The sequence below is a fragment of the Myotis nattereri genome (genome assembly GCF_964212035.1).
Source record: "Myotis nattereri genome assembly, chromosome: 12".
Taxonomy (NCBI): domain Eukaryota; kingdom Metazoa; phylum Chordata; class Mammalia; order Chiroptera; family Vespertilionidae; genus Myotis; species Myotis nattereri.
In genome coordinates, this window is record NC_138087.1 from 74,003,188 (window position 1) to 74,014,854 (window position 11,667).

General features: G+C 46.9%; 1 protein-coding gene across 4 annotated transcripts in view; it reads right to left on the reverse strand.

Moving 5' to 3' along the window:
* Positions 1–6,327, reverse strand: part of STRBP (spermatid perinuclear RNA binding protein) — a 129,121-nt gene extending 122,794 nt beyond the window's left edge. For 3 of the 4 annotated variants that reach the window (XM_081104116.1, XM_081104113.1, XM_081104114.1), the window contains exon 1: positions 6,177–6,327. The gene's annotated coding sequence lies outside the window, so the exon portion shown is untranslated. The remainder of the gene's footprint in view (positions 1–6,176) is intronic. The other variant, XM_081104117.1, reaches the window with a different exon arrangement.
* Between the last annotated feature and the right edge of the window lie 5,340 nt (positions 6,328–11,667).

The following is an 11,667-nucleotide window of genomic DNA, read 5'->3' on the forward strand; positions in this document are numbered from 1 at the left end:
ATTGATTTTTAGAGAGTGGAAGGGAGAGGGAGAGACAGAGAGAAACATCGATGTAAGAAAGACACATCGATTGGTTGCCTCCTGCAACCAAGGTACATGCCCTTGACTGGAATCAAACCCAGGACCCTTCAGTCCAAGGGCCAATACTCCATCCACTGAGCCAAACCAGCTAAGGCGATACCCTTTTTTTTTAAAGCCTCACCACTAATATGTTTGAAGTCTGTTCTTCCATGCTAACCTTGACATTCAAAGCTTATTTACAGCTTACTTCAAAAACAACTAAAAATATGCATACTACGAGCTCTAGATGTTTATTCTCTCCAGCTGCTAACAACCTACAGAGTCAACACCTTTCCCCTCTGAGGTCGCCAGCTTTTCTAACTAAAACTGAGTTGTCCAAAGTCACCTAAGTTAAGAGCTACCCAGTATCCAATACTTCATTAGGTTAAAATGCAGGTTGCCTAAGCTGTACAAAACCCTATGACTAGATGGAGTGTTTGAGGAGTTTCAGATTTAGTAGGTATTAGAAACATAATAAGAATAAATTTTAAAAAACAAACCACTCCTTTATCAGGTTACTTACAGTCTTAAAATGTACTGATTTTCATTTGCGCTGACTGTATACAGGTAACCAAAGTTATAGACTGCATTTTCACATTAAGGGCCAATCTATCTACAGAATAACCTATTCTTTACTCAAAAAAATACTTCTGACCCCTACTAAGAAATCTCAGGTCTGGCAAAAAAACACACCTTTGGGCCTAGAGTCAATGCACATTTGCTGAATTAGACTGGCAAAATATGTTTAAAAGCATACTTTTAAAAACTACTTGTTTACGTCAATAGGATTAATATGGTTAAATTCAATTCATAAACAAAATGTTCATCGGCTCAATAGGATATTGTGAAAAGCCCCGGCACCTGGAAAACTGCAAAGAACAGGAAATTCTGCAGGTGCAGTAAGAAACGACATCTTATCCATGACCCAGAAACGCTGCAGAATTTATCACACAACCTGCTGCAGAACTCTCATTTTCCAAATGGAAATGAACCATGAAGTCACAAAATGCAAGGCTGTGATTTTATTATTGATATAATCAACTGTACCCTTTCAAATTGTGCTAAAGTTAACTAAAGAAAGCAGATGTTCTGCATAGTGTTAGTTATGTCAGAAGTTAAGAGAATTTGAATATGAAATAACTAAAATTCAGGACTGCTACATTCATCAGCAAGACATGTATGTAATGCCTTTTGTATGATACACACCATATTTCTCAAAAATAACACACTTGACCCTCAAGATAAGAAATAACTCAAATTAGGCATGAAAGTGACAAATCAGGTCATCTGGTGACCTCACTATTCAACACGAGACCTAAAAGTTAAAGATTTGCAGAGCTTTCTGGCTCAAACATTTAAATATGTTTATCACCATTAATTTGGTCTCATTACTTTATTCCTTTCTGTTTTGATTGACAGATAAATTTAACTTACATCGCAATAAAGTTTTCTAAAATTAAACTGGATTATGAAGCCTCTCATAATTACCTGTCAGAAAGTTTTTCTACAGCTAAACAAATTTTTAAAACAACCCAATTTTTCAATAAACTGAATGAAAAACAGAAGAGCAGTAAGATGGGTAATGGTTAGATCAGCTAGCAGAGAACAAGTACTATCGGGGCTGAGTATTACCAAGATCAAGCAAATTAATGTCTAATAAAGCAACTTACTATTTACATTTTTGCCATATCTATCATGACCAGCATCTGGAGGCTCTTTACAACAAATAAACCAAACACAACATTTAAAAAGCATTTAAAAATAAATCCCCCTGTCAATCAATGGGCTTGGAAATCTCAAATGGATGGGTAATTACTTAACAACTAAAACTTTAAAAAGGAAAGATTATTCAATAAATCTGAAAAAGGAGGTTTAATGCCACTAGAAGGGATAGCTCTATTTTTCTGCTCAAGTTACTCAGCATTACTCAATTTTCTGCAAAATACATAGAAAAATGTACTATGTTTATGATCCCTGATTTACGAATTGCATTCACAAGTGATAGAAGTACTCTGTCTCTGGAAATTCAGGCTTAGAAAAATTTGGGGGCTATAGCTAGAACACATAATGTCTCTCACAAGCTTCTGCTTTACTCAATTATTCAGACACCAGCACTCAACTGCAGAAATGAGCCAGGAAAGGTAAGTAGACAGTAGAGCAAAGAATGAACAAACTTCAATTCACAGGCATCTCTTGATAGTCACAGAAGTTTCATCTCTATCCAAGTTTCTCACTACAAATTAACCTATTTAATGCCAAAATCTTAAGTACTAATTATTATTTGACCAGGCTAAAAGAAAAAAAGGGGACTACAGAAATAACACCTATCCCCCATTTTTACATAGTTCTAATCTTCCTGAAAGACTTACACTTGTTTTATATAAACCATCTCAGTTCTCATGGGAGGTAGATAAAGAGTCAGGTTTCTGGAGGAGAAATAAGCACAAAGGGATTAAGTATCTTGTCCAGCAAGCACCACTGAAAGTAAAACCAGACCCAATTATTTAGCCTACAAAGTCTAAATAAACTTCCTTCCTTGGTTCATAAACTTAGCATAATATTTTAAAGTGCCTACAAACTATCCCAAACCATAGGACTTCACAGAACAATATATATGATCAGGACACTATGGCAGAATTGAGTATTCTGAAGAAGACAGTACTGCTTGCCTCAAATCATTAAAATGAACTACCACAATGGACTTAAAAATACAAGAGGAAACAATAGCCATATTGGAAATATTTTTCAAAGGTCACTCTATTCACCTTCTATCCTACTTCTCAAATTCTCTTCCAAGGAGTGAAAGGGGTCAGACCAGAGATGCTCCTTATAATTATATTCTTTACATATATCAAATGTCAAAATATTAAGCGTTTCAATGGAAGGCATATTATACTCTAAAAGCCTTTCCCTCCAAAAATAAAATCTTATAGCAATGCCTTCAGAGCATTATTTTGCTGCCTTCATAATACACTTCAAATTTGGGTTTCAAAAATGATTAGGTTCCAGTTTATTTTTTATTTATGTTTACAGATTCAGATTGCTTAAAATGTGGTGTTCTGCTCAGCCCTCATTATGTTTGGGCAAGATTCCCACTTATACTAGAACTTATTATTTGAACTTACTTATAAATGACTGCGTTAAGATACTTCCTAAATTGACAAAAGAAGAAAATTAATCAACCCAGAAAGCTTCCCAATGTACCAAAGTGGACTTTTTATTTGAAATCATACTAGGTATCACATAGCTCACTATTTGAAGCCCACAAAGTGATAATTGAAATTATTTCTGCAACATGAAATATTTTTTTTTGCAAATCTGACAAACTAAATGTTCAACTGTCAAAGGGGAAATCATTTTCTAAGGTTCTAGAAAATTCTGCATACTGAGGCAGTCTCAAGCAGTTTCCTTAATCCTTCCAAGCCTCAAAGAATCTCACACAAGCCACAGAACACTGAATGAGACCTACACTGAAATGTCTGTGCCCAAAACCCTAAAGGTTATATCCTATGTATTTGGCAAGCTGATATCCCTATGTCCACACAATCCCAGAACTCTTTTTTCAATAAAACTAATACTACTCACCCCAATTCACATAAAAATACTCCTAAATCCAAAAGCCACCAACTAAATTTTACTTGAACTATTTGGGAGGAAAGGCTGACATCCCACGATCAGGTGTTTATACCCCAAAAGAGAGTTAAAGAGTCAGAAGAACTCCATTCCAGCCACTTCTGGGTGCTAGATGTATTTACTGCCTCTGTCTGCCTCTAGTATGGGACTCAGATATTACATCATTCAATGTCTGAAAACTGCCCCATTACCCACAAAGCACCAGGGTATCTGAGACACTGCACCAAGGTATCCCTTCCTCCCTCTAATTCACAGCCCTTGAATGTTACTGAGGCGGGGCCTTGCTCTTACAGTATCTTCACAAAGACATCTGCCCTGCACCTGCTGCAATCCTATTTCTATTCACTCTTGGTGTATTCTTCATGACCCTGTATGCCTCTTGGCATATTCTTCATGACTCTATCTGCCCACTCATCAGGCCAATGTGCTGGGATACCCCACTACACACCTGCAAACTTAGGAATGTGTACTTAGCCCTCCCTTATCTATCCCCCATTCACGGGTTCTGGGACTAAAACCAGGCTTCACCATCTCCTTGACCGTAGAAGCATGAACTTTCAGATATGGAACATAACTTACTATCCTCTATATTCCATTAACATCATTCCGTGATCCACACATACACGCTCCAGTTTCTCTAAATCTGGAATCCCCTCCCTTTAGATGTTGTCCCAACTTCTGCACTCTGCCCTTCCTTATACTTCCAGTGACCTAAACATTTTGGCCCCTTTAATCTCATGACTCAGAGTTTTCCAATCTCTCTGACACCTCAGCACCCTGCTCTTTCCACGCTCTCCTAAGCAACCTGTTTTCCTAACTCTCTCCACCTGCACAGCCATTTCCTGCCCTACACCTGGTTCCCACCACCACCCCGATCCAACAGACATCCTATCCCTTTCTAGCTGCAGCTGGACCCACACACATCCCTCCCTTGCACTTACCCCATTACCCTGGTATAGGTACTATGCATTCTTCTGCATCCCGTCCCCCAAAATATCCTGTCTCCCCCCCTTCCTGCCCTCTGTTCCCTGCCTACCCGCTCTTCACTACCAGAAAAAAGTCTAGCACCCCAAACCCTTGCTTCCTCCCTCCCAATGTTGTTCTCCAGACCCGTGTGCCTTCCCTTCCAACCCGTCCCCTACTGCCTCCCTCTGCTGATGTCCCTTCACATGCACACCAGCACCCTCTCCTTCTTTCTCCCCAACTTCCCTCCACCCGTCCTGCTCAGAAACGTTTCCTTCCATCTGCCCCCAAGGCTCACCTGCCACTCCAAGAACTCGGCCTTCACCCGGCACCTGGGCCCTCCATCACACACTCCACTCCACTCCACCTGTCCCCCCTCCAACGCTCCCAACTCCCAGGTTCCCTCTTCTGCTCCAGCCCCTTCGTGCATCTTCTCCTGCCACCCGCGAAATGCCCTGCTCACCTCCTACCCAGACATCTCCTCCCCCCCCCCCCACCCTCCGACTCCACTGTCCCCACCTCTCCCCCAAACTCCTCAAACTCAGGCCCCGCTCCCCTCCCCTTCCTCCTCCGCCCTCTGCTCGCCTGCCCTGAGCACCGCCGCCAGGTGGATGCCTGCCTGGTCCCCTCGCAGCTTCCCCCCTGGGTCTCGGCTGCACCCCTCGTGGCCAGACCCTGCCCTCACCCCTCCCAGGTCTCCGGAGGCCTCTGGCCTACCTCGCACACCTCCTGCCCAACGCCCTCCATCTCCCTCCTCGTCGCGGGGAGACCTGACCCCCCCCATCCCCCCACGGCACACTCCCTCCCCGTTTCTCCCACCTCCGCCCGGGGGTCGTCTCTAGATCTGCCCCCGCCCCTCACCCGCAGCCCAGCCGGCGCTGCTCCCATCCTCCCGGGGATCCTCGTCTCCTCCACTCCCACCACCTCGCCCCTGCCCCCTCGGGGCTCCCCTCACTCTCCCGCACCCCCTAGACTGCCCCCACCCGCCTCTGTCCCCCATCCCTCCGCACTCGCCCCGGCCCCGCGGGTGCCCGAACCTGCCCGAAGGCCCTCTCCCCCCGTAGGGCCGGCACCCTCCACCTACATGCGCCCCCACACCAGCCCGCACCCCCCGCGGCCTCCCCCCCACCCCCCCGGCTCCCGGCTCCTGTCCCCAACGTCCTCCAACACCTGCCCCTCGCCCCTCGCCCTCGGTCTTACCCAGACCCCCCGGCGCCGGTCCCCCGCGGTCCACGCCCTCCCCTCGCTGGGGGCCGGCGCCCGTCCCCACCAGGGAGGAGGGTTGCCCGCTGCCCTTGCCGAGCGGCCGGGCACTGCAGCGGCGGCGGCGGCCACAATGCCGGAGCCGCGGGGGCCGGCAGGGCTCTCCGCCCCGGCCGCCGCCGCCGCTGCTAAGGACGCACAACAAACAATGCGGGGCCCGGCCGGCTCCGCCAACCGCCTTAACCGCCGCCTTAACCGCCGCCCGCCCGCCCGGGACGGCCCGCCGCGCAGGCGCCTGCCCCGCCGCCGCAGCCTACCCGCGCCGCCGCGCTCGGCCCGCGCCCGGTGCCCGCTCCCGCTCCGCCGCCGCCGCCACCTCGTCAGCCCGCGTCTCCGGCTTCTCAGCCCAGCGGCGGCGGCTGCTGCCCTGGTGGCGCTCACGGCTCTGGTCTCCGCTCCGGCGGCAGCGGCGGCAAGCACGTGACGCCGCCGAGCGCGCCCATTGGCCGGGCCGGGGGGCGGGCCCCGCGGCTGCTGGGGAACGGAAAGCCCGCCCCCTGCACGCCGCGCGCCCCCTCCACGCGCGCCCTGCCGCACCTGAGAGCGCCGGCCAGCGCCCGCCGCCTGCGCCAACTGCGCACCTGGGGACGCGCAGGGAGCACGCGCGGGTGGCGGCCGCCTGCACCTGTGAGCGGACGCTTACGTAAACTGCGTCCCCGCCTTCCTCCCGCCGCCCGGCCCCCGCCCGCTGCAGCACCTGAGCCCTGCTGCGCTAGCGGCGTAACTGCTGCGGAGCGGGGACCCGCTGCGCAAGGAAGCCAGCGAGATGCACGGAAACTTCGTATCTTCCGAATCTGGGAGCGGCTCTGGGCCGCCGCGATGAACCGGGCTCCAAATCCCCACGTCCCAGAACGGGGTGCCCCCTCCCCCCAACCCCAGCCGCTACGCAAACAGAGTAGTTGCCTCGTGCAGTGCCTCCCCAGGGGGAGAAGAGATCCCAGTATCCGCACGCCTACACTTACCAGCTGTGTGACCTTGACCAATTACAGAACCACTCTGATCCTCAATATCTTGGTCGGAGAAGCTGGGACAATGATTCCGGTTTAAGAGCTGTTGGAGAGATGGGGAAAGGCAATAGGTGTGAATTCTCCTAGCACATAGTAGGCACTGAACAGAAGTTGTTACAGCTCCGTCAGTAACCACCTCTCCTTCTCCTACCAGAATGGACCCCTCTGGATTGATTTTGGGTCCAGGGCCTCTCTGACCTCTTTATAGTTGGGTCAGACTTTGGCTGAACACTACCCAGGCGGTTCTGGGGAAGATATGAAGATCTGCTTCTTATTTCAGAAAGTCAGCATCTTCTTGGCACCCAGCAGAATATTCTGCCAGCGTGGCCATTACTGAGTGTACCTGCTGTATGCCAGGTGCTGTGCTGGGTTCTAGGATGCACAGGCAGAAGAGACAAGTCCTTGCCCTGAAGGAGTTCCCAGACTGGGGCAGAATTGACCTGATCACAAAGCGTTGGGAGGGCTGGGGTCCAGGAGGGACCTCACAAGAGTCCCCTTCGAGCCTTTTCCCATCTTTCTAATACACCAGACTCAAACATTTTAACAGCTCTGCTTCATTCACGGGATAAAGTGTAAACATTCTAACAACTCAAAAGCTTGATGATCTGGTGTTAAGTTTCAAGGTGCAAGCCTTTCCCTGCGCCCCTCCTTCAGGCCAACTTGACCCTGCAGCCACACTGCACTTCAGAACGGTCCTTGCCGGGAGATGCCCAGGTTTGCAACACTTCTGAGCCTCTGAGCCTCCTGAGCCAGGTGCTGAGCGGCAAATCCCTTTCTACACGCCCTCCTCATCTCCAACCACCCACACCTTCCCTTAGTCCTCCGGAGAAACTCCTTGTAGTTCTTATCAGTCCACTCAGAACACACTCTCTCAGGAGCTGCATGGAGGCTTCGGGCACACTGTCTAACCTCCCTCTGCTTTGCACATGGCCTGTTAAACCACGCGTTCTGTGGCACTGCATTGCCATTGTTTAGCTGTCTGTCTCCTCCCTGAACGGTAAGCCCCTTGAGAACAGGGTCATCCCTACTTGAGTGGGTTAGGCAGGACCACAGGTGCACGTGAGATGAGATCATTAAAGCTGGGCTTTACAGGAAGGACATGAGTTTGCTAGAGGGAGAAGAGATGCCACGGCATAAAGGTCACTGCACACTACCTGTGGAACCTTGGAAAACCAGCCTAGGTCTTAGTTTACGCATCTATCAAATGAGACTATAACAGGAGTACCTCATAGAGTTGTTTCAAAGATTCAATGAAACAATGTATCTCAAACACTCAGTACTGGCGCCTGGCACTTGGTAAATTACAAACATTTTTTAAACAGGAGCACTGCACAGCATTAAGCACTCAGTGGTATCTCTTATTCCAGTATCTTTATTGAGTTTATAACTCTAACATTCCTGACAAAAAACATGTAAATAATACAAAAGTAAAGAAAACTCGAATTTCAAGTGTGCCTCTCCCTTCCTGCCCCCCACTCAACTCCCTCTACCCCTAATCCCACCTTCCCAGGGAAACTACTGTTAAGTTTTTCATGTCCTACAATGTATGTCCAGAGAAAGAAGAAAAGTTGCAGAAAGTTACATATCTATAATGTAATACTTGGATTCTGCATAGAAAACAGTCAGAAAAGAGTAAACACCAATTATTACTATTATGCCTAGAAAGTGGAATTGGGTGTGGGATGGGGGCCTTTAAATACTGCATTGTTTTGATTTTTTAAAGAATACATATAGCCCTAGAGAGTTTTTCTCAGTGGTTAGAGCATCAGCCCAGGGACTGAAGGGTCACAGGTTCGATTCTGGCCAAGGGCACGTACCTCAGTTGCAGGCTCCATCCCCGGCCCTGGCTGGTGCTCCTGTGGGAGGCAACCAATCGATGTGTCTCTCATATCGATGTTTCTCTCTCTGTCTCTCACCCTTCTTTCCACCCTCTCTAAAAATTAATGGGAAAAATATCCTCAGGTGAGGATTAACAACAACAACAACAAAAAACACACACATATGTAATAAATTTTAAAATATACATACATATATAAAATAAAATTCACACTTTTCAAGTGTACAAGTCAAGGACTTTTAGTAACTCTGCCGAGTGAAGCGACATCAATATAAATCAGTTTTAGAACTTTTACAGACTCCCCATAAAATCCCTCACACCTATTTACTATTAATCCCTATTCCCACCCCCAGCCATAGGCAACCACTAATCTACTCTCTATTTTTGCTTTTTTCTGGATATATTAACACATTGTGCACCAGTAGTTTTACTGCTAGCTTTACCCAGTGGCCAGATAAGTTTCCATTGAACGAGTACAAAAAATGTTTTACAAAGTATCATACTTTAAAAAGATATTAGCTTGTAAGAACATGTAATAAATAACTTCAAAATGCAATGGGTATTTAATTTTAAGGCGTGCCTTTAACATTTGTGTAAAACACTGTGTAATATGAAAACACGAGAATGCTCTTGATCTGCCTGCAAAGTGTTAAGTACATTTCCTAAAAAGATCAAATATGTTTTAGAAAAAAAGAATAAACATACCACCTCCTACTCCCAACCAGCAATAGCAATCACTGTTAATATTTGTGTCTATTGTTCCAAACTTCTCCCATGCATATCAATACATAACTTGTACAAAGTGAGATTATAGTAACCCCTTCAGTTTTTATTTTTTCAATTAACAATATAAAGTAAATACACCTCTTTTATGTCACTGAATATTCTTTTGTATAGTGTTGTATCTTAAGAATCATTTAATTAAGCCCACTCCCTTTGTTAAATATTTGGGTTTTTTTCCAGTATTTCCACCCTTATAAACAGGGGAAGGTAATAAGATGTAAAATTCTAGAGCTCAGTGAGCTTTGGAATCACACCTAAATTCAAACACCAGTACTTCCTGTTTCATCTATTCATTGCACCAATATTTACTGAGGGCCTGCTATGTACGATTCCCTAGGGATGCAAGAGCAAGCAAACAGCTATACAGCCCTGCCCTCCTGGGGCTGGGGGCCAGTGGGAGAGATGCACACTAATCAAATAACCTTGAATAGCCTACAGAGAAGGGAGCAGCCAACAGGGTAGGAAAGGCAGGGGTCTGAAGAGGCACTTGGGGAGCATATCCTTGGCTCAGGGCTGAGCCATTCTCACGAAAGGCGCCTTGTAATGGGAGGTGGGTTAGCTCCCCTGCATGAGCGGAGTGCAGCCTTTCACAGCTCCAAGTGCCTTCACACCTTAGCTCATTTGACTCCTCCATCCCCCCACCCCCACCCCACGAAGAGAAGGAAATAGCGGACACCGAGGCCCAGGCAGAAAACACCTGTGGCTAGTGTCCGTTGTATCATAGAGTTGCAAGATCCTATTTAAATTTAAATTTAAATTAATTAAAATTAAATAAAATTCAAAATGCAGTTCCTCAGTGACAGTAGGCATGTCTTAAGTGCTCCATAGCTACCACATTGCATGGCGCTGATATAAAACATTACCATCGTTGCAAGAAGTCCTATTGATCAAGCTGCCCTAGAAGAACAATCCTAACAATTAGTGGTAGCAGTAATGATAATTTACTTGTATATTATTTTCCAACGCACTTGCCCTGGGACGTAGAGAATTCAGTATGGTCCCCCTGTTTCTCATTTCCCCATCCTTCCGCCAGCCACAGACCAGCTCTACGGAAAGAAGCTGAAGACAGAGAGGTTGCGAGTCCTGCTGTGGGTGAGGGATGGGACCCAGGGGATGTGACATCCTCAACTTCCTGCATCGCGTTAAATCTGCCTGCATCTCCAGCCATTCTCTCTCCCTTATCTCCTTTTACCAAAACCAGCTCCTCTCAACAAAGACCAGGTCCTTTTACTGTGTCGGGTGCCGGCTTTTCCTCCCCTCTGAGGAACTTCACTCCTCAACCTGCCCCCTCGCTGCTGCTACGGTCAGCCTCGCCTTCTCCGCTGGGTTCTTTCCAATATTACCCAGACAGTCTCTTCCATTTCCTAGGAAAAAACGAAGGGAGGGAGGGAGGGAAAGAAGGATGCTATCCAGGGAATCATGTGTACCTCACAGTTGGAGAAGCACTGACCCAACGTAAACAGCTATAGATGCCGACTGGAGACTCAAATACTATAATGGAGTCGCTGTTGCTGACGTGACTTTCTGACATGGTGAGTAACACTTGGTAGAGTCTGAACACAACGAGGTATCATCTCCACTCACTTTGCATGGTATTTGCCTCCCTGGAATATTAAAACCATGCCGGGATATACTTTGTCTTTATATGAAAAATGAACTTAGTTGTTAGGAGCATATAATTGTATATAGGACTTTCACCTACATAAATGTTCAGTGTGACATTCAAAAGTTGTGCAATAGTGTCCATGCATTGCAGGGCACCTGGCTTCCCACCCCTCCCCCCCCTTAACTGTCATGATGCCCACCCAAACTCCACCACGACTGTCTAAAAGCCCCAAGTGAGAACTATGCTCTAGAACGCTCACTCAACAGCCCACTCAGCATCTCCATTTGGCTATTTCCCACGCTACCTAACTGTCCATGAACTGCAGGTCTTTCCTCTAAACCAGTGGTTCTCAACCTTCTGGCCCTTTAAATACAGTTCCTCATGTGGTGACGTGACCCAACCATAAATTTTCGTTGCTACTTCATAACTGTAATGTTCTACTGTTATGAATCATAATGTAAATATCTGATATGCAGGATGGTCTTAGGTGACCCCTGTGACAGGGCCAAAGGGGT